Source organism: Lissotriton vulgaris, chromosome 8 (genome assembly GCF_964263255.1).
Source record: "Lissotriton vulgaris chromosome 8, aLisVul1.2, whole genome shotgun sequence".
In the NCBI taxonomy this organism is placed as follows: domain Eukaryota; kingdom Metazoa; phylum Chordata; class Amphibia; order Caudata; family Salamandridae; genus Lissotriton; species Lissotriton vulgaris.
The window spans coordinates 66340796-66365547 of record NC_141696.1 but is presented as its reverse complement, the minus strand read 5'-3'; positions in this window follow the sequence as shown (position 1 = coordinate 66365547).

The window sequence follows — 24752 nt, the reverse complement described above, 5'->3', positions numbered from 1 at the left end:
CGGACGCTGTCCGCTTCGCGACCCTGGGACTCCCACGATATCTGCGGAAGACACGTGTTCTTTGTAAGTGTCTTTATGATGAGGGGGTTGCCACTGTAAAGCAGATGGCGCCGCTCGAGGCTCATCTTGTTGCACGGACTTATTGTCTCAGCCGTGCATCTTATTAGGCACGTCCCTTTGAAGCCTGTATCTCGTGTTTCCCGTTACCTCCCCTTTTACACCCTTCTCCAATCTCCCACTGTCTCCTTCTTCCTCTGCACCTGTCTTTGTTCCTATTTCGATCTGTTTTACTGCCGATCGGAATGCACTAATGTTGGGAAGATGGGTTTTACAGTTGGGAACCGCCAAATGTTTCCGCACTTATATTCCGGACCTCGTGCTCATCAAAGCGACCAAAGCAGCCCCTATGGGGGATAATTGTGGGAACCGGGTTGTAAACCTTTGTGTACCATGTTGTCCTATGGGTAAATTGTGTATAAAAGGAGCGACCTACATAACGAATTTGAAGCAGTCTCCCCAAGTTGCACACGTTGTACTTGTCGTGACTTCTGTGTTCCCTGCAGTAAATAAACCTTGAATCTTTGACGCCGAAGGAAGTGTCCCGTGTCTCTGTCATTCGTACGCCGGAGCAGGTATCCCACGAAGGTATCAGGTGTTATCCCTGGCACCGCTGGGTCTTAAAGAACCCAGTCCTTCAGGAGATTTACATTTTTAAAGATTGAATGAAAAATTGTGTATTGTATCCTTAAGTGCCACTCGCGGCTATTTCTTCGCACTGGACTGGTACAAAGTCAATGGTTTAAGGCTGACCTCAATTTTATTTTTGTGAGCTTTTCTCTCATCATCAGTCTTGCCGGCGGGTCCTTGGGCTTCTCGTTTCTGTCGTTCGATTCAACAACAGCAGCCTGCTGCATCACAATTCCCTGGAGAGCATCTGGAAGTCTTTGCCCCCAATTTTGACAGCAGGTAGCTCCGGAGCATTCAACTGGACAATACAGGGTTATCAGGCCGATTCAAGATTCAACGATGGAGGTTTGACTCTCAGCGTTGAGCCGGTCTCTACCCAGAGCTTTTCTGCAAAACTTTACAGAAAGTTTCCAATTTTTGAGATCTTGCTTGTTGTTGATTCCTTGTGGGGGAAATAAGAGTCCAGTGGCGCCATTTAAGGGTTTAGAGACCCCAGATTGCTGCTTGGAGGCTGAGACTTAATTTCCCACAATAAACCTACACAGAGCAGGAAAAATCCTGTTGCAACTGGTCAGCTGGGGTAATCCTCTCTTTGGCTTGGCAGGTGACTTCTTCCAGCTCTGTTGATCAGGGAGTCCATACTTTTTCCTTAAAATCAGGCACATTATTTCTCTGTGCAGCCTTGTGAGTGCAGCAGGTGCAGTCTTTCTGAGCAAAAGCCTTCTATACTGCAGTCCAAGGATCTAGCAGAGCAGTCCTTCTTCTTCTGATGTTCCAGAGAGCGAGAGCGAGGAGCCCCCGAATCCTCCCCTATGTATCCTCCATTCTGGACACACAAGGGGAGGGATACCCCAATAGGTTTAAAGTTAGGTGTAGGGGTAAAGTTACCTCCCTCTGCTCTGACCACTTCCTGAGAAGTGAGGCATAACTGTGAACTGGAAGGCATTGTTCTCCAAAAACCGAAATGGAGAAAATCTCTCCGTGGGTGTGTGTCTCTGTAACCCAACCCAAATATTTGTCTAACAACTGACTAAACCCCCCTTCCTGCCCCTCTCCTAATGTAATTAGCTGACTGTCAAGGAAGTGGGGGCTGTCCTGAGTCCTTTGACATCTGGTCTCCTGCCTTTGAAGTGCAACTTATCTCCCCAACAGCTTTCTTCTCCCTGGCCTCTCCAGGAAGCTATCTCTTCCAAATATATGGCTGTATTGTTTCAAGCCCGGGGGTAATCACACCTACTCAGGGAGTGTCTTGGCTCAGGCAGTGAAAGGGTAGTCAGTCCGAAAAGCCTGCTACCTAGCTGCTTTAGGTAACTTCAGGATAGTATGTTATAAAAGTACTTTCCCGTAATTGTTACAATAAATCTAACCATGTCAAGTTGTTGGATTTAATGTGACCATTGATTTGATACTTTGAATGATACTGCAACCTAGCTTGAAAGCAAAGATAGACTTTATTACATCTAATAAAGCCATCCGCACGTTAGCACTACAACAAGGAAAAACAACTTGACCTGATTTTCCTTACCAGGCCATTTAAAACATCTTGTATGTTGTACGTGCTATTTGTAACTATGCACCCTACCCTTGGAGCACCTAGAGCAGACATTAGGAGACTTTGGAAGTTCTTTTAATTCCAAAGTTGAATTTAGACATAGTTTTATTTCAAAACCAGCCTGCATGGCAGAACTCACTGTAAAATGACACCACACACTACAGTAGTGCACACTTAGGTCCACTGGCCTCTCTAAGCCTACATGTCCAACCATATACTAGGGGCCTACAGGTAGGGTTTCTTTGCCAATAAGAACTATAAAAATTACCATATACCTTTACAGGCCAGATCACTAGCCCATAGCCTAGTTTGCAGAGCCCAGGGTACTTTAAGAAACAGTAACCACCAGCATCATGAAATAAATGGGGGTGATCAGGGCACAAAGGATGACTCTACTACACCCCCGCACAAAAGGTGATGGGCAACTAAGCTACACCCTGGAAGTCCTCATCATCTAAGTGGAAAAACCAGGAAAGTCCCTCTGCATTGGCATTGCCAGTCCCAGGTCTGTGTTGCACTGTAAAGTCATCCCATATAGAGAAATGGACCACCTGAACATGTGTGGGTTGTCCCCATCATCTGAATGAGCCATCTGAGAGTTCTGTGGTTAGTTTGAACTCTGAAGTGACTATCACACAGGTATGGCCTCAGCGCCTTTAGGGTCCATTTCACAACGGCATCCTTCTCAATGGCACTCTATCTTTGCTCTCTAGGAAGCAGTCTCCTACTAATTAAGGCAACAAGATGATCTTGGCCCTCTTCATTTACTTGTTCCATTAGTACCCTAATCCCTTCCTTTGAAGCATATGTCTGAACCACAAACAGCTTATTGTAGTCAGGAGCAAGTAAGACTGGTGCTGAAAACATAGCCTCCATCAGAGTATCAAAGGCCTGCTAACACTCTGGTGTGCAAATTACCTTTTTGGGTGGTTTCTTTGAGGTAAGCTTTGTCAGGGGATGCTCAATGGTCCCATAGTTTCTCACAAACCTCCTGTAGCACCCAATCCGACCAAGAAAGGCCTTGGCCTGTGTGGGGGTCTTAGAAGCTTCCCAATCCAGGATGGTCTGGATCTTGGGCTGGGGATGGTATACATGGCCTCCACCTGCAAGGTAACACAGGTAGACCACTGAACATTGCCCTACCAGCATTTTCTTGACTTGATAGTCAGGCCCACCTGCTGCAATGCCTGAAGCACTTTCCTCAGGTAGAGCAGGTACTGCTTCCAGGTCGAACTGAATACAGTTATATCATCCTGATAAGCTGCACAGAACGTTGTCCACCCAGACAGGACTCTGTTCATCAACCTTTGAAATGTGGCAGGGACATTCTTCAAGCCAAAGGGCACCACTGTGAACTGTAAGCAGTCCTTGGGGTGGAAAATGGATACCTCTCCTCTGTTCCTGTACTTATGGCAATCTGCCAGTAACCTAAGGTCAAATCAAATACACTAAGGTACTTTTCAAACCCCAACCTATCAATGAGCTCATCCGCTCTAGGTATGGGGTGAGCATGAGTCTTGGTGACTGCATTCAAACCTCTGTATTTCACACAACACCTCAATTCTCTATTTTCCCCTTGGGGATTAGGCTTTGGCACCAGTTCCGCTGGACTGGCCCATGGACTATCAGAGGGTTCAATTACCCTGAACTCCATTATATTGGCTACCTCAGCCTTGATGCTGGCTTTGACCTGGTCAGATAACCCGTGCAATGAATGTTTGATATGTATGCTGCCACCACTGTGAATGTTTCAAAAAACAGTGGTCCCTACTCGTGTACACAATGGTACACTAAACTGATAATCACACACCTGATAAGTGTTATGTCTTTTGTCCAGCCGGACAAGGAATTTATTTAACAATTCTCTTAATAAAATAGAATGAGTACATTAATAAGAAGTGGGCACAGCCATAACCCACAACATTCAGACAAAACAACGAACAGAATGGTAAAAGGAGCAAAGCAAAAATAAGTCTGTGTACTTGTAGTCAGTGTTACAGACAAAGATTGTTATAACCACACTATTGCATTTCACAGTATTTTAAATGTCATATTGCATAAGGGGGTTTTTGGGTCGACGACGTTTCGATGCCTTAAGTTAAATGAGGGGCATCATCATCAGGACAAGATTATAGTCATTGTTGTCTTTAAATATTACACTGCCTTTTAACGCAATTGCGTAATACAACAGGCAATGCATCGGATCAGTGAATACCGCGAACAATGGAGCAATCGGTACTGCCTTGTCCAGCGAGGAGAGTCGTCTGGATCGGGAGCGTAACAGCTCGATATGCAGAAGTCAACGGCGCTGTGGCGGATAGTGGGGTTCTGGTGTTAGCTGTGAATGCCATAGATACACCAAATGGTCATGGAGAACAACTGGTGGAGGAGGAGATAAGTCAAGGACGTCACTGCATTATGTGAAAAAATAAGGGCTGAGGGTGGTCAAGCTTCAAGCACATATTTGCACAGGCAAAGAGGGTATTTGAAAGTGCAAGAGTCAAGGAAACTGTATGTAGAAATAGTATTGTCTTAGGCACGGTTTGGATCATCTTTGCATTAATGTTTTTATGTCACCTAAGTGGTTTGCATTCACAAAACTGGCAATTGTCTAAATGTGAATGTAAACTCAAATCCTCACATAATGAAACAATTTATGGATTTATTTTTTGCTGTGGTGCAGACCATTCATACACACAAAACGAGATTTTGTTTTGGAACTCAGGTTTAATCATCTCAACGAGCCTTTGTTTAGTACTACCACTGTGGGTGTAGGAAGGATGTGTTGAAAGTGCAAGTGTAACCCATTAACTCCCCTCTCCACTCAGACACTCGAAGGATGTCTATCAACCTCCAGTTGTCCTTTCACGTGCTGGCATTCTAAATGTGTCTCTCGTAGGAATTCGTGATGTTTGGCGGATAATTTCCAAATATCGTAAAATTCATGACAATAAAATGTGTGCTCCTTTCTAAGGTATCAAAAGCAGTTTGTTGAATTGAACAATTAAACATTTTCATGGCCACTTGAACCACGTGATTCGGCAGCTGTATAGTTTTCCGCACAATGATTGATTTTCCACACTTGCCACATAATCCAGCATTTGCCTCATAATTTACAGATTTCACCCCAAAAAAAGTTTCCACCACAAACAAAACAAAAATTATTTACTGCCTGTATTATTGTGCAATACATTATTCAGTCCTTCATTAAAAGTGGCCCATACAATCCCAGTAAGTGCAGTAACTTCTGTTGTTGCATATAATGGAAAAACATGTTTTGCGCATTGCACCACACTCGCAAAATTTGCGCTAGGCACATTTTGGCAGCTCACAAGTACAGAAATTTACAGTGGAAAAAATGCTCAGAAATGCCATACGTAATATAGGAAAATCTGCTTGTTATGCCCCATTTTCGAGTAATGAGCTGCACATAGGCAATTATATTATCAACTGTTAAGTTTCGGTTCCTGTGGTTTCTTATCTTAGCAGACAACTTTCGCATCCGAGGTAGGGTCATTATAATGTTGGCCGAAATAGACAAACACTACCCTGGAAAGGGCTGCAAGAAGATGCATAATTTGCCTTTTCTTGCTGAAGAATGTAGTCAACATGAGACATAATTTTGCCTTCAGTTTCCGCAGAATTCAAGGAGACTTGATCATATTTTAAGGGTGTCGTTGGTGTCGTAAATCACTTCCATGGTCATATGGAACGCTTAGGTAACGGTGGTATCGGTGCATACCTAATTTTGGTCAATTAATGCGCTCATGCGGATAGAACAAGCTGTACTCCTGCCCGGGGGCGCCCATCTCTTGCCAAGACTGTCCTGGTGACTGACCACCAAACTATGGATCCAGGGATGGAGAGGCAGACACTACAGATGCGAATATTGGTTGGGCCTATTTGTAAACCTGGTTTCAGTGAGTTATGTAACTCGGGAGCAAAACAATTGGGAGCAGACAACACATTTGCACTCAGGTGTTTATGCACTTGGGGCCTTACTTATGAGGCCTTGCGTCAGTTTTGCGCCGCCGGTGTGTCACTTTTTGTGACGCACCACCGGCGTACAAAATGCGCCTTGTTGCGCCATATTTAAAAGGTGACGCATCTAGGTAGATGCGTCACTTTTTAAACCCCCTGCTCCACATTATACCTGGGTCAGGTATAATGTATGCAGGGGTGACGTTCCCCCGCAAAAAGCCTCGTAATAGTGACGCAGTGAAATCTATGAGATTTCACTGCGTCACTTTTAGGACGCCGTTGCGTCAAAATCTTGCGCCTGCCTCACAGCAGGCGTAAGACTGACGCAGGCCCTTTTACATGGGGCCTGCCCCACGTGAAAGGACGCATTGCTGGAGTTGCATCACTTTTGTGACACACTCCAGCAATGCGTCACTTTTGCGCTTACAGATGCGTCAGAAATACTGACATATCTGTAACTCCTTGCGACATGATGCGTCATACATTAAATATGACGCATCAGGAATGTCGCAAGGAGTGCGCACTGAGAAGTGACGCATCGCTGCTTTCACGCAGCAATGCGTCACTTTTCATAAATGAGGCCCCTGGTCTGTCCGATTATGACAAGAAAATTGAGACCTGAGTACAAGGGATAGGTGCACTTTGCATCTGTGTTTAGCATTATTAAACTGAGAGGTGTGTGTAAATGACCCGCCTCCCTGAGTCTGTGAAGGATTTTTATCAGAGGAATACATTCTTGGTCTGTGAAGTTTTTACACTCGGTTTTGATGAATAGGTTTAAGTATTCAGAGGAACTAACATTTACAGTTGAAAGTCCAAATAACCACAGAAATGTTGCAAAAATGCTTAAGCAGTAACATCATGGTTCATACTTTAATGATAGTGGCCTGTTTTTCGGTCATGACTGCTAACCACGCATCTGCTGCTTCTAGGCGCTGACCCGTGTTCTGGGTACTCAATGTAATGACCTGAGAAGGGTGGAAGGTTGGCATGTCATTCCCAGGATTTGATTTCATGACCTGCAGACCACAAAGATGCCAGCGAGTGTTTCACTCACCTACCATTCTACAGAAGTGATTTGAGATGTTACTGAAATTTCTATACAGATGGTGCAATAAGGGATGGTATATAATTAAATATGCTAAATAAAGACATTTGGTGGAAGACAAGACCCTTCTGGTTAGCTGTTTTAGTTTGGTGCACACGACACTCCTGGCATGACCATGTCACATGGAGCAAACAGAAGCCAACTCCAGTTTCAGGTGGAGTGCCTCAGAGAAGTTGCACAGCTCAGCAGATGAGTGCAAGTGATTGTTCATAGAACTTACTAGCCTCCTTTTGGGTGTCAATGAAAAGGGTGCTAGGACTGTCAGATTTCTCAGGGGTGTACAGGGCACACAGAATATAATTAATAAGGTTTTGGAGGTTGTCCAAATTCATATAGTGTCAGCAAAAAGAGTGAATCGGCTTGCGAAGAATTGGGTGCTAGGAACAATACAGGGCCAAAACTTGAATCAGAAGCCAGTGACAATATATGCATAGGGTCTTCGGAGAGTATGGTGGTCTGATCCGAAACAACTGGATCCTGTATGAATGCTACGAGGCTCTGCAGTTTGGGGTTCTAGGTGGATGTATATTCCATCTACCAACTAGAAAGACTATGGCGTTTCAACAGAAACTCTACAGACCACTCCAAGCTAAAGTCCACCCTCAGGAACTATCATCACTCCCTCAAAGAATCCAAAAAAGCCACCCTTTCCACATGCCTCAAGAACAGCAGCAACTATGCGAAGGAACTTTTTAACATCATCAGGGAATTCTTCACCCCAGTGGCTGTCGAAAACACCACCTCTGGCTTCCAGGACCTCTGTGATGCCCTCTCGAATTACTTCCACACAAAATAGCAGAAATATATATCAACTTTGACACTAAAGCCACTGAGCTCACTCCAACCATGTCCCACATGGCAACCCAGTGCAACACCCTCACTGACAGGACACCCCTCAATACCAAGACCAGAGCAACCATCATGTCCTCCATACACTGTGGCACCCTGATGGACCCACACCACCCCTTCAACCTAGGATAAGAGAAGATCTGCTCATGCACATTGTCAACTCGGACCATCAAAATCCTCTACCTTCCCGGAAACCTTGAAAAACATGGAAGAAAGACCCCTCCTAAAGAAACCTGTTGCAGATCCCAACAACCTTGAAACCTACCACCCCATATCTCTCCTCCCATTCCCAACAAAGGTCCTTGAGAAAGTCATCAACCACCAGCTCACAGACCACCTTGAGAGAAGTAACCTGCTGGACATCTACCAATTAGGTGTCAGCTCAAATCACTGCACCAAACCAGCCCACATAGCCACAACAGATAACATCAGGACCATCCTCAACTGCAGAGATTCTGCTGTGTTCATACTCCTCAACCTCTCTGAAGCTTTCAACATCATATTCCATCACATCCTGGTCAACAGGCTACATCACATTGGCGGAACAAAGTAGGAGTATAGAGGGAAAGAAAAACTAGGACGCCCTCCACTCAGTAAATCATCAAAATACAAATGTCCTAGTATTCAAGGCAGTTCTCATCTATTGATCTGCAGACATCACTAGTTGTACATGAATTACACCAGACTTCTCTTCTTATAGAGATTTAGAGTAGGGGATGTCTCAGTCTGCTGCCGTTATAAAAACAGCCCAACTCTGATCAACAAACTTAGACTAACACAAAACCCACAATCACCTTAAATGACAACAGAAAAAGGTGAGAAAGGCGAGATGGCACCTCACGGGCGCACCACCAATGGGACCCTTGGCTGGTACTCACCAGGATGGCCCTGTTCTCATCATTGGTGCCATCAAGCCGTAACGGAAACGTGTCTTAAACCCTACTTACAGCTGTAAGTAGGGTGTGAATCGATTGGTAGTATTCACATCCTCCTTTTTTAATGTCTATATGTGTACTGTATGCAACAAGAAAGGAACACGAGTAAAGTTTTTTGTCCTGGTTGCACAGTAGATTATATGTTAAGTGTTGAATGTTGTACGTTTTGTCACATATAATTTGTGTCCACTGCACCACTCACTGTCTTTTCTTTGGGTTTAAGACACAGCAGTCATAAAGTAAAGTTTGTGGTAACTCTCTTTACTGAATGTGTAGGAGTTTGGTCTGATAGTGCGTTAAATGTCTATATGCTTTCCTATGCCTACAGTATGCATACATTTCCTCTCCCTTTCACATCCAACAATTAAAGCACACTCCTATTTGTTCTGACGCAGGATTACAGCCCCAGTGCAAAATGCACTGACAGGTTTTTTTTACCTGGGTGAATTTCGCCATCTCTAACCTGGTGCAAGTCAGCTAACAAATTGGTGTGAGGTCCATATTCACAAAGGTTTTGCATCCGGATAGCCTTACTTTTGTAACCCTAACCCGATGGTGCACCTATTTGGGGATTAACAAACCCAATACTAATTGGTATTAGTGTTGGTTTGCTCCATTACTTTGCGTAAAGAGAGCAGTACATGGGTGGTATATGAGTGTTCCCCGGCAACCATCCTTGCTTTTACACGCTAAATCATAACTAACATTAGTAGACGGGGTTTAGCGCCACACAAGCAGGTGTTCAAAGGCGAGAAGGCGTGTTTCTTATTTAGATGTCTGCCCCTCCCTCAGGATCACAGCACAGTAGAATCCCCCTCTCCATTTCAAATAGGCCACTGCAAGGGATAGCATTTACATATTCTCTTAGCAGAAAGGATAACATTACAGACAAATGCCGTCCTTGGAAACTTCCTTCCCAGACAACCGACATGAGAGTGAATTTACGGACAGTGTGTGTAAATTACGGACTGCTGGTCACCCTACAGACGCACCCTAGTGCTAAGGCGCTAATGTGTGTGCTGGGCGCACGGCAGCCGAAATCAACACCGGCGCTAGGGAGTGGGCCATAGCATTGTGAATATGGTGCTCTCCTGCTCTCTCCCTGTCAGGCAACACAGCACATCCTTTTTGGGTGCAGCGCTGCGTTTCCTGACAGCTACAAGAATCTGGGCCTAAACGTGCTATTTGCACAACTTTGAATTGGGAGAACAGGAGCCTGAACAATTTTTAGGCACCTTCTAATTAGTTTCTAATTTAGCATTCTAATTTCACTGCAGTTTTCTTATGCAACACTACTTGTTTGAGTTGCAACCAGACTTTGTTTCCTTATTAAGTACAAACCCAGATGCATTTCGATTCTGGTGATATGAATACCAGTTTTTGCCATTTTCACTGGAGCCTTCCATTTGTGCCAAGACCTCAATCATTTCACTCTTTCTTTATTTGATATTCTTGGAGCATAGTGCAATGTTTATTGAACAGTAGGTCTCCATCAGTACCCTGGATTCATCAGTTGATATTTTGCCAATCTGTTTCTTTTACAATGGCTGCTGGTGTTTTGGCTGCCCTGAACAAACTCTGACTTTTATACATTACGGACAGCGACTAACCAAAGATGGGATTCAAAAAACCTATTTAAGAAATCTCTACCTTGCAAAAACCAACGTTTCCTATCTTTTTTTATTTATAATGTTTCACTAAGGTGACAATTATTTTGTGGAACTCTAACATTAAGAACCTTAATAAATGTATCCGAAAATTCAATTTTCATATTGTATCATACTTTTAGTACTACCCTCATAGCTAGAGTATAAGCGAGCTCTTGTCCCCTCTCGCAGTTGCTCTTCACACTAGTATAAGAACTTTTAGCGCTTATGGGTCATAGGAGATGCATTAACTAGGGGACACTTATGGAAAACACAATGGGACAAGCGAATATTGTAGGCAGCTCTAATTGGCAGACTGGAAATTGCAGACTATGCCTCTCTCTTTCCTGCACATGAGGGAGACCCATACCAGGGCATCTATCTAGTGAAAATTTTGGAAGAATCTAACAGGTGTAATCTAAGTAAGGCATTGTCTTAGTTTCAGAGAGTCATCCATCACCAATGATTGTGTCCACTCTCACTTCTGGGGTCCCAAGAAGAACCTTTAAACAAACTAGAGAGACATGCTACGGGTGGAGGTGACTATTAAAATGTGGTCTATGAAACTACAAGACCATAGGATCTGCTGCAAAACATAGCCACAGAAATAACATTGAGTAAGATGCCACCAGGAGTCTGGGGAGTGAAAATCATTGAAAAGGATATACACCTCTCAGGATGAAATGAAGACAAAGGAACCTAGACATTTGGCTTTGTGGGTGGTGGACCTGAGGGAAATAAGGGTTTAGACTCAGAGGAGACAATGCAGTATCCATGACAAGTTGCTATTCCAGCAGGACGCAGACTAGTAAAATAAAAATTGGTACACTGGAAAAGATGAATAAATGTGGCCTGTGCCTGATGAGGTGTGGTCAGATGGGAAGTCTTTTGCAAATATTTTGTCTCTTTTCCTGCTTGAAAACAATTGTGGGATAAAAATTTACCAAAGGCTTATTCACAAGACTAAAGGTCATGCTACATTGGTAGTTGAAAAAGGATTCATGAAGCTTTTGGGGAGTTGTGTTTATGAGGTTATAGACTGCTCCAGGAACCATTGGAAAATCTGTGAAACCCCAGATTACATATAGAGAAAAGACTGGGAAAGAAAAAGAGAAATTATACCAAAGAATATCAATGACTTGGAAATAGTTGATGAGGAGTCTCACCCCACCACTCCCTCAATGAGAATGTTCATTGGTAATGAGGTTTGAAAGTCTGTATATCCAATTTGTTAACAAAAAACACTTTGGTGGGGGAGGACCTCGGGGAGATTTATAGACCAAGCTCTGGATACGTTCCCCAAAGAACCTATAAATAACAAAATGTACCAGAGGGTCTCAAAAACAAACACCGCCTAGAGGTGTACAGAAGCTGCCCAAACACCCACGACTCAAAATTGATTCGGCACCGGAAACTCTCAAGGGAAGAGGAAAATACCCATCAGTCACCATACGGATCCGCCCTTCATCATTTGGGATTTTATCCGGACCACCCGTCTGAGAAAATCAGTGCCACAATCAAAGGTTGACCCGGTGGTATGGGGGTCCCTTTGGTGGTGTTGACTGGAACAGTGTGGTCTACCACTCGATGTTAATGAGTGTTTCTGTTAGTGAGAGTTTCCGGTGCCAAATCAATTTTGAGTCGTGGGTGTTTGGGCAGCTTCTGTACACCACTGGGCGGTGTTTGTTTTTGAGACCCTCTGGTACATTTTGTTATTTATATCCAATTTGTTATACAGAAATGTGGGCGGACAGGAAAAATTATTAACTCAATTGCAACATTGGGCTTTCTCTCAGTGCTGTATGTGTATATGCTTGTGCATTATATACAAGGCACTTCAGGGGACCGGTTCTCAGTTCCTGAGGTGCCCACTTCATTGGTACTCGCCAAACAGATGCCTCTGATCTCAAGGGGCAAAAGTGATCTGCACTTAAAGAGTATTGAAATCAAACTGGGTGGTAGAAGCTTTGCGGTAGGAGCTACAAGGCTCTGGAATTCCCTCCCGCCTACCATCAGAAATCTTCCCTCCTTAACATTGTTCAGGAAGGCCATTAAGACCTGGCTGTTCCTCGAATAATGATCTGTCTTGCCCCTTATCTCCTAGCGCCAAGACACCATTGTGCGCTGTATAAATGTTTTAACATAACATAACATTTTGTGGTGACATTTTAGATGGGTTTTTTTGGGATTGGGTAGCAAGAGAAATTTCTGCCTGAACTGACATTTATTTATTTATTTTTATCATTTTTAAAGTGCACTGTTACCCGAAGGTGTCCTGGCGCTGAGCGATCACTAGTATACATGAACTGAGGAGTTAGTGTGTAAAGAGCCATGTTTTAAGGGCTCTCCTGAATGAAAGCAGATCTGGAATCTGTCTGAGGCTCAATGGCAGCGCATTCCATGCCTTGGCAGCTCCCAGGGAGAAGCTCCTTCCTCCCCACCGGGCTTTCCTAACTCTTGGGACTACCACCAGCCCCTGCTCAGCTGACCTTAACGATCTTACAGGCTTGTACCACTGGAAGAGCGGCATCATGCATTCGGGGCCTAGGCCATGCAAAGCCTTAAAGATCACGGAGAGCGTTTTAAAAATTATTCTTTTACGCACTGGTAGCCAGTGTAGCTTCACTAAATCCTGTGCTACCGAGGCGAACTTGGGAGTACCCGTGATCAGACGAGCTGCTGTATTTTGCAGGATTTGAAGTTTGTTTAACAGCCCTTGTTGGGCATTCAGCAGCAAGCTGTTACATTAATCTAGTCGGGACATCACCAGTCCTGTAACCACAGTCTTCCTGTGTTCATCTGCAAGAAACGGCAGGACTTTCCGAATAGTTTTTAACACATAGTGGGTAGCTGAAGACAGTGCATTGATTTTTGGCCTGAAGGACAGTGAATCGTCGATCAAATCACCCAAGTTTTTGACCTTCGCAACCGGGGAGGGGGGAGCCCCCATTTCCTCTGGCCACCAACGAGGGGACCAGAAGTTATCTCTGGACCCAAACAGCAACACTTCCGTTTTTGCAGAATTGAGCTTAAGGCAGTTTGCTGCCATCCACTTGCTGATCTCCCGCATGCAGCCTCTGAACCTATCTGCCGTGCTCTCCATTTCACCCAGAAGCAGCGACACCACAATCTGCGTGTCGTCAGCGTAGGATGTAAGGTTAAAGCCAAAGGATCTAATAATTGGGGCTAGGGTAGAGACATACACGTTAAAAAGAGTCGGACTCAGGGAAGACCCCTGCGGAACTCCGCAGGGGAGCACAAATGGGTCCGATTCAAAGTCCCCCTGGGCCACCGTCTGAGTCCTGCTGGATAGGAAGGCTTGCAAGATTTTAAGTGCCTTTCCTTGGATCCCACAGGCCTCCAGTCGCTCCACCAATAGTTTGTGGTGGACCGTGTCGAAGGCCGCGGACAGGTCCAGCAGGATCAGGGCGGCTCTACCACCTGCATCCATCACTATTCTTATGTCTTGGGCTAATTTGATCAGAGCCGATTCTGTGCTGTGCTCTGCCCGAAATCCATGCTGTGATGGATCTAGACACTCACCTGTCCCCAGGAAGGTGCTCAGCTGTGTGTTTTGTATGCCCTCCATTATTTTGGCTGGGAGGGGTAACCTGGCAATGGGACGATAGTTGTTCAAGTCGGTTATGTCTAGATTAGATTTTTTTAGAAGGGGCAAGATGGAAGCTTGTTTCCATCGTAAGGGAAACTCCCCGCTATCCAGCATGACATTGAACAGTGGAGCAAGTCTTGAGGCAATAGTAGAGGGAGCTAATTTAGCAATGGTGGCTGGACATGGGTCACGGGGGAGCCTGATTTTATCTTCTGTAACCGGTTTACTACCTCCACCTCATTGATTGGGGTGAAATTAAGTAATCTTTCCACTTTCCTATCAGTCTCAGGGTTTGTTTTAGGGGCAGTTGTTTCAGAGGCATCAATCATGACTTGGTTATCCAGGGAGTAGAAAATCTTTTCTACCTTACCCAGAAAGTATGTGGCCAAGTCTTCACATAATTGATGACTTGGGGGTATCTCCACCGGTTTAGGGGCTGCCAAGGTAGACACTGTATGAAATAATTCCTTTGGGGAATTGCTTGCTTCTTTAATGCGTTTAGTAAAAAACGCACGTTTCGCCATGCGGATCATCTCCTGGTAAACTCTCAGTTCTGCATTGAGTAGTTTTTTGTCTGCCTCCCTGTAGTTCTTCCGCCAAGGTCTTTCCAGTTTTTTACAGAGAATTTTGTGGTCCCTGATTCGTTCTGAGAACCAAGGGGCTGAGGGGTTTATGCGCGTAGAATGATAGATTGTAGGGGGCGCTAGTTGCATGCATGCAGGGTCCAGCCAGCTTGTATAGGCTGAAGCCGCCTCCTCAACATTTCCTGTAGGGGGTACCATTGAGGTTCTCAGTAAGCCCTCAAATACCTCACCATCTATGCTTTTCCATTTTCTGATCTTCATCGGTGGAATTTTTACCTTGAGTGTCTACGTCTGAAATGTTCTCAAGATGGAAATTAAAATCCCCTAGTAATGTGAAGGTATTAGCGCATACAGCTTCCTCTACTCAGAGCCGTAACAAATGGTGCTTTTGCCCAGGGTGGCCTATAGAGTAGATAGCCTCTCAGAGATTGGTGGTCGGAGAGTATAAAGTTGAAAACTAGCGCTTCGTCTAGGTTGGTTACGCAGGCTGGAAGGTCCCTCTGACTGATTTGTGGTAAATAATAGCCAGCCCCCCCCCTCTCTTCCTTTCTCTGTTCTGCGTAAAACACACATAATCCGGGTGAGTGGCTTTAACAATGTCTGGGCCAGAGGCTGCGTCTTTCCAGGATTCTGTTATGAAAGATATCATGACATTAGAGTCCTTTATAAGCTCCGCCAGTTCAATACTGTGTTTCACCAGGGATCTAGCGTTAAGTAGTAAACATTTTACAGTGGCGTGCTCTTTCCTTTCGGCTTTTTTGTGTGAAACTGTGAAAGGTGTAGAGGTTTGCCGAAGTAGGTTGGGAAGAGCCTCCTTAAAGTTGACACAATGATGAGGATTGGACATCTTGAGATATCAACATTTTTCAGGGACACATATCACAATGTAAAAACTGCTGAATATATCTGCAGAAAAACAGTACAGAACATTGAAATTACATGAGGCAAATTTGTGGAAACATTGGGGGTTATTTCCAAATGCTCTTTTGGGTGAGTGAAGTTGTACTCTTTTACCTGTGATTGATTCTCTGATTTAAACCTAAACATCTTAAATGAGAATACAATTAGAACATTCACATAATATTCACATGCAAGTAGTAAAATAGCAAGGACTGTGTACTCTTTGCACTTTTAATAAAAGAATAGGATGTTTCAGGGTCTAGTTACATAGAAATGCAAGAGTATGTAATATAGTACACCTGTAGTACAGCTTTCGGAACTGATAAAGGCTTTTGTGAATTGGCCCCACTGATTTCTGATTTCCATTCCATAGTGTAAGTTCCTTAATGGTGCGACAACCACACACGGAAAAATGACTGTACCCCCACAGCATTTCTGGCATAAATATGATCACAAGTGGAGTCTGACGAAGGTTGTCTGGGGGCATGATAATAGCTTTTCCATTTAATTTGGTGAACTTCTCTCGCTTTTGTTGACAGTACTCTTGATACAAGTTGCTAAATGTAGTATGCAACCTAAAAAGTATGCACTGTTTCCCAACAGCAAGGCTATCTAATATTGTACAAGAATAATAATTAATGTAAAAAGAAAAGCAGGTAAAATGTTGCCATGTATTCTGTGTGCATACAAATGTTTAGGGTCAGCTTTAAATCCTTTACATTTTGGCTAGACTGTGTCTTGGAAGATCAAGATCTGTGAATAAAAGAAGAAACAAAGAAACCTGGAATTTTGCATTTGATTGTATTGATTACTTATATTTAATAGCTCAGGATATATTGTGAATTGTTTACAGAAACTGTATTGTTTTAATAATACAAGTTTTTTTGGTGGATGGTGGTTGGCCATCTCCTTATCCTTAGAGCTTGCCTGATTGTATACACAGGGACTTCCTTATCACTACTTAGCGCAATTTATCACTCCACCATCCAATCTCTTTTGCTTCTCAGCTTTAAATCCCTAATAAATGTATCAACATGCTTGATGGGTTTGCAGAGCTTTCTATGTCACCTCACATGTATGTATGTAAATGTAAATGTAAATGTATGTGTGGAGTAGAGTGGCTCACTGGTTAGAGGCGGCAGACCCAGAAGCAGAGGACGGCCCGGGACCAGGGTTCAAATCCCGATGCGGCAGGGTGTTTGGGCCAATGTCAGCGGGCTCGATAAATCTTGCCTCGGTGTCACTCTAACCATGGGTTCCACTCAGCAACTCTGGGCAATAGCTTGCTCAATCTCCACAAACGGCCCCACCAACGCCAGGGATGCCTGGCTTCACCTTGGGGGTGTCCAATAGGGACCATCTCACAGGGAAAGCCAGGACGGGTTCCCCTGCGTTATACAGCGCCAGGAAACCTATGGGTAGCAGTGCGCTTTACAAGCTTAAATACATTTACAAGGCGCCCGACTCCTGGGCTGTGTCATGCATGAAGGGAAGCTGCCAGGGTGGTCCAAAGCACCATCCAAGGCCAAGCTCACCTTACAGGCTGGAGGGGCGCCAGGCCCCCGCCCAGAGAATCAAAGAGGTAGATCCAGAGTGGTCCTTTCCACTCTGGATGTCTGCTCTGCATCCCGCAATGAATGGGGCACCTTAATTTCGGGGGCTTTTTGTTCAGACCAGAAAATCCACAACACCAATTTTAAGCCACTATCCTTTAAATTCAGTTCATGACAAATTATGTAGCGCGCAGGTACCTCCAAGGAGGTGTCCTGGCTGCTTGTAGAAAGCATATGAAAGTAAAAAAGGATGTAATATTGGATAACCATCAGAGAGGTATCAAACAAAAAGGTTTTAAGATTGAGTCTTAATCCTGATTCTGAAGGGCTGCAGCACAGACTGACCGTCCATTTCACCTCTACCAAGCAGTCAACACACTTGAGGGCAATAAATGGGATGGTACTGCTTAGTTGAAGACTTTGAAAAAGAATTAATGCAAAACTATAAATTGGACGTATGGACATAGGTAACTGTAATCTTTAGTGTCTTTGATTGTTCTGAGCCTATTGCATTTTAACCTCGTGATTTTAAAAAGCACCTGGGATTTGCTGGCATACCCATTACTTTTAAACTTATAATACTCATTGTTATGGACGTTATGGCTGAAAATAATAAAGATTGGATTTGATCAGAGAATCCTACAACCCTTCCCTGCTGAATTATAGAGCGGCCCAATCACATTGTTCCTTGGCAGAAACATCACTTTTTGATACATTATTCGATTTATTTAAACGTGACCTGCACTGCACTTTTCACAGGCTGCGGTGAATATAATTTTTGTCTTTCAAGTGTCTCTTCTGATCCCCCTGTTGCTCTGCACGTTAAGCTCAAAGTAATAGGTCTTAACTTCGGCGACTGTTAATGAGAGATGTTTCTTTTACCCATCTTAATGGTAGTATTAACTTTACCAACATTAGAAGGATGGAAGTCTGAGTTGGCCATGGTAGGATTCAGACTTGTAACCTGCAAATCACCTCAAATGAAGCTGCTCAGTAATACTAGGATGTTTTCAAATTGTTTCAAAATCTAAACATATCCACCACAGAAGTACCTTTTCAGAGCCAGCAAAAATTCTGATAATATTGCCTCAAAAACTTGTACACTGCACCTAAAAAATACAATACAAAACATATTTCAAATGCCTGCACCTCAAATAATCTGCATGCATAAATCACCAGGTCCATTAATGGCCGCTTTCAGCATGTTTGCTAACTCTTCCGTGCCCAGAGGTCTTATTACAGCCCTATGTTGGATGCACACGTTTGGGCTTTCAAGTCTCCCAGTTCCATTTAAGAGTAGCTCAGCTAACTCGTGTTTCATTTGCAACCTCAATATGTTACTATATAGAACTCATTATAATACTAGGACTACAAGCCTTAGAATGCCAAGATGAGCCTTGGACTGTATGAGTGACTCATGCATGGATCTGTGACACCTGAGAGCCTTGCACATGTGTGCAACATGATCCCAACTAACTCCAGACTGGAAACTCCTGACCTAGGCCAAACAAAAACACATTTTCAGGTGGTCCCACAAAATGGACTGAGTGCTGATGATTCAGAGCCTATTGGTGTGTAAAACTGGCTCATAATTGAACAATCAGCTCTTATTGAACATCCTCTCCTAATGAGAGACATTTAGAGCATTCCAAGCTGTCCTCTGTCTTGAACCAATGAATACTCAAGCCACAGGTTTGGGCACACAATGGTACAGACTCCACCTTAGCTGGGATCATGCATGCTCCACCGACCCTCAGGGCATCTCTGTCCTTCAACTGAAAAAGTGTTTCCTCTAATGGAGAATTTAGGCTGTCATGGGCCCTTTGCTATAATGCGATCTGTCCTGTGTATTAGAAGACAGCCATAATTAGGGTACAGTGGATGCTGCCCACCTTGAGGTCTGGATTGACATATTGCACCATTTACATTGGATGCAATATTTCCAGCCAAGATCTTCTATTTTATCAAAAAAATAATGCTTATTTTTGGGGTTGTAGTGATCATTTAACTCTAAAAACCCAAATGGACAAACAGACTAAGCATGGGCGAATTTTGCGAATCTGGCGTTCGCGAATTTGCGTATTTGCGAACTCGCAATCCGCAAAATCCGCGAATTCTCGCGAATTTGCGGATTTTTTTGTTTTTATAGTGTTCGCCAGGTTTTCTGCCAGTTCGCAAGGATTTTGTACCAGTTCGCGATTGCGAACTTACTTGTCGGCACGCAACGGTCGCGACTATGTTGTTTCTACCTCTGCTTCATTATCACAGGTTCACAGCACCCTCTGTTTCAACACTGCTACCCTCTGTTTCACCCATGCCACCCTCTGGTAAATCAATGCCACCCTCTGGTTCATCATCATCACTGTAGATTATGGGGGGAAAAAGCAAGCACACCTGCCCTGCTTTAACTGACATGAATTAATTTGGGGTTGATTTATTAATGTGTCACTGTTTTAAAATTCCAGTCTGGCACCTGCTTCCTTATCTGTAATTTTCTGTTGCAGTGCAATTTTTTTTCCAGGACCTTTGTGGCCTACTTGTAGCTATTCTATGATCCGGCTGTGAGGGTCAGAGCAGGGTCATACAATTGTTGCAACTAGCAACTAAACTCTGGAGGGGCCCCAGTCAGGAAGCACTACAGGGAATGGTTACTAATGATGAATTTGAACTTTTGCACCTGCTGAGTGCTTTCAGTTTAGCAAAACTCGTTTTTCTGCAGAACAGCAAATGTAATGCCCCAAACAAACTTACTTGTGAAAGTTGATTTCTAATCCAAAAGTGATCCAAAGAAAGTCAAAAGGCCTCAAATCCATAAAAGGGCAGGCAAATGTCAACCTGAGGAGTTATTCTGATAAAAATCATTATTTTCAGAAGGTCTATGCTGCTTGCTAGTGGATTTCTTGTGCAGAATTGCAAATTTTGTAATTTTGCGGGTGCGAGATTGTTGCTGCCCGCCGCACCTACATGTTCGCAATTGCGAACTTATGCCGCACGCCGCAAAATTGTATCACCATGAAAAAAAATCCGCTGCCTGCGAATTTGCGGATTTTCGGTAAATTCGCGAGCGTTCGCGGATCGCGAATTTACCGAAAATCCGCAAAATCCGCCAGCGTAACGGATTTTCCGCCCATGCTTAAAACACACCATGAACATTGACCAGGAGGGGTTTCCAGGAAGATGGAGTAGACATGGCAGCCCAGAGCTCCAATGACCCCCCTGTATAGGCAGAGAATAACGCAGCCTGGTGCTTGGAAATCCTAGGGAGCTGCAGAGTGTACTGAACAAGAGGCAGAGGGAATAGTAGAAATAAAGAGCAGACAGCACAGGCACAGGCAAAGTGACGCATCTAGATAGATGTGTCACTTTGTAAAACCCTGCATACATTATATTTACGCCAGGTATAATGTATGTAGGGGGGGCGTTCTGACGCAAGACAGGGTCATAGAAGTGACGCAGTGAAATCTATAAGATTACACTGTGCCACTTCTAGGACTAGGCGTAAGACTGACGCAGGCCCTTTCACATGGGGCTTGCCCCATGTGAAAGGACACAATGCTGGAGTTGCGTCATTTTTTTGTGACACACTCCACAAGTCCACACAACTTCAAAAGTCAGATATGACCTGTAATTCAATGGTAACGCAGGTATACTGACATTGGGAAATATGATGTCTGATAATTACCTAGACTGTCATTACATTAAGCGTAATACACAACTGTTCCATGGTAGTCATACATTGTGCTGTGTGTGGTGGTGGTGGTGTTGTATACTACATAGTGGGGTGAGCTTCCGTGAATTCTGAACCCGTGTTATAAAGGTCATGGTATCCTTACGATTTTAGTAGTAGTGAAACGCAAATACCGACTGCGGTATGTACTAGTGGTTTACCCTTGTTCGATTGATAGAATCACTGTGTATTCAGGGATTTCGTTCTGAACCTTCGGGTTCCATTTTGTGCACAGCAGCCATTTTGTGGTTGCCCTCACATAGGCCGATGACTACGGCCGAACGAGTCTTCGGGACACGTACTCCTTTAGCTGACTTTTAGATGACCTGAGCAAACTGACCTCGTTGCCTGAAGCTAACCTTGCTGATCCAGTTCCTTGTCCGGCAGCTGGTCAGGATAGAGATCAAAGAGCAGTTAATGCTACACGCACAAACCTTTCTATCGTGCTTCTCATCTGTTTCTGTTCCTTCTTTTATTGCCTACTTATGGTTTGGGTTGTGGTCTTTTATTATGGGTTCGTCCGGCCGGTCTGAGCAAGAATGTTGGGTTTTTCCGTGTAATTGATGGTGGGCTGGACAACTGAAAAGTGGGCTTGTCGTTATGCTATACGTTTTGCAATATCGCCTGTGATTGGATAGTTTGTAAATAATTGGTGTTTGTCAGGAATGTGATTTTTACCATAAAAGACGAAGTCTCGCTCTACGAATTTGAGCAGTTTCTAGCGAACCTACCCGTGTCGTACTTCGTAGATTTCTGTTCCTGGTTGCAGCCAAAAAATTTGATCTTTGACGTCACCGAGAAGTATCCCGTGTCTCTGTATTCCAAGACAGGTGAACTCGAAGACTTCAGGCATTTCCCCTGGCGCCGCTGGGTTCTAAAACCTGGTTCTTCAGTTGGCGCCCAACGTGGGGCGACTTCAGTGGTACCGGTCCAAGCCTGAAGATCGTGAGGAGCTTCGTGAGAAAATTCTGGAGGAAGGCCAACCACTTCATCGACCCCTGTATGTCGTCGTGGTCCGAAGGTTTTTGCTGCGAGGTTCCCCGCTTCCCGACGGCTACGAAGGACTGCTGCCCTGACTGTCGCCCTGTCTTGGACCCCCTTTGACGATTTGTAGAGCGAGACGATAGACGGGTCTTCTGGTGACATGATCGATACCTCAGTTAAGTATGAGTGGAGCGTCTCCCAGTCCTTAGTTTTTGAGTATCCTTCGGGATCTTTGATTTGGAACTTGCAAGTGCCAAAGCCGAGGGACTCGTATATTTGCGAGACTATCGAGTTTGGTAATCCCTTGAAGTTTGAAGCTAGACTAGTGAGCAAAGATGCCTTGTCTTAGCAGACTTGGAAAGATATTTTGTTGTATTTGTAATAGGGATTCCTGATTGGAGGATTTGTGTCCAATACCTCCGGTTGGAACTTCGACTTATGAGCTCTATTTGAAACGTGGTGTGGGCCCCATTACGTATAATGAAGTATGGGTTAAATATACGAGAAAGGACGGTGTCCTAAAGTGGCCCCAACATGGTAGCTATGACACAGAGATTTTAGATAATATGGAAGTTAAACTATTTAAGAAGATACCCGGCCAGCGATGTTTGACTATTTCCGCCTATGGCGTAAGGAAGCCAAACAGAAAGAAATTAAACTAGCAAAGAGAAATAAAAGAGAGAAGGGTATATTGATAATGCAGGCTGCTATACTGTTTAAAGATAATGACGAAGAACAAGCGAGTGAGCAGTTGCATAGGCAACGTAAAATGGCTATCGATAAGTGTTATCCAGCTTGGTCACCCCTTCCACAAAGTGCGACGAGGGACCCTGAAAAGGATCCTTTGATGTCACATATGTTGAGTTCCCCACCCCCTTATGTACAGAGTGCAACAGCACCTCCGCAACCTTTAGTTGCGCAACCTCCAGTTGTGCCTCCGATTGTTGTTTAACCGCCAGCTCCTCTTCAGTTGGCTCCTATTCCTCTGGCGCAGCCTTTTCAAGGGCCGCCGACCTTGCTATCAGTTCTGCCTCAAACTCCTACGAATTTTTCTCCTGTACTTGCTACTCCTTCTGCTACTACTCCTACGTTTGTTTCATCTCAGAATACTTTGTCTCCTGTCCTTATGACAGCTTCTCTTTCTGTTTGACAGAGAATGACTGATACTGTTACTGTTTTTTGTCTCCTTTCTTTGGGCCATTGAGTATGACTCTGTTTCTGCGCGTAAACAGTTGCATAGTCAATTGCCTGGTCCCGAAGAGCGGGCAGTGTTGGATCATTTGGCTCGTGAATGAATTACTAATTCTTCAATATACGCTTTAGAGTCTGTTATGGATGTATTCCGTCAATGGGAAGCACCGAAGCAGAGGTAAGTCTTCAACATGATGTGTACTTTCCTTTGTGAGGAATGGGAAGATGGTGAGTTGGAACAAACTCCGTCTGAGTTGTTCTGTGTACAGTTCGAGTTTTCGAAAGGGACGATAGTGGGTCTCGATGTTGAAAAAGCAGTTGCGACGTTGCTTTCGTTTAGGAGTGAGCGTCCTTCTCAGTCTTTGTTTGAGCCTGATTCTTCTGTTGGGAGAAAAGTGCGACAGTATCCAATGAGAGAGGTTCCTTCGGTATGGAAAGATGCAGTGCCTGCTGGTGTGAATAATAATCCCCCAGCTGTAGAATCTCATTTTCAGCGTGGTTGGGTACATATTCCGTGGAAGCGAGCTGAAGTTTTGGCTCTTAAGCAGACTTTACCTGACCCCCGTAAAAATCCTGCAGGGTACTATAAGGAGTTATCACAGACAGCTGAATCATGCATGATGAATTTAGCCGATATAGACATGTTGTTTGGTAATGTGGTTCCTCAGCCTTTATGGGCGAAGATTCGTCATGAGAACCATGCACAAGAGTTAGGTGATACATGGGCTAACATTACTGCTGCAGATGGTCGACAAGCTGGTGGAGCTAAACCTTGAGCCTTTAGTTGCAGAACTCCCTGGTAGCATTATTACTTTTATGAAGACTTTAATGCCTGTTATGCGAGTGAATTGGGATAAATTGTCTGCATGTAAGCAAAAGAAAGATGAAAGTGTGTCTGATTTCTTCACTAAGTTTGAAGAGACATTTATCGACCATAGTGGTCAAGATATGAGTACAGAAGGTGGTCAACGATTGTTCGTCGATAAGTTTGTGCATCATTTGCGTCCCGAGTTGTGTAATAAGTTGAAGGATTCAGAGAGTTCATGGGCTGTTTCTTCGTCTGCTGAGATACTGGCTACTGCACAATATTATGAGAATAGAGATAAGGATGAGAAAGAGAAAGCAGACAGAAAGACTATGGATTTGACGACGAAGGTTCTTTTGCAGCAAGCGTATCCGCCTCATAATAATCAGCGTGACTATCAGCAACCTCAGCAGTTTCAGAGAAGTTCGCAAAGGCTCGAGCCTTCGCAACAGCGTTTTCCTGTAGACCCTAATCAGTGTGCGTATTGTAAAGAAGAGGGCCATTTTAGGAGTAGTTGTCCGATTCTGTTACAGCGTGCGAATGGTCCTTCTGATGTGAGAGGTCGGGGTGTTCAACAGGTTCCTAGAGGTAGAGGACGTGGTGTGTTCCCCCAGAATGCACGTTCTTTTCCTCCTCAGAA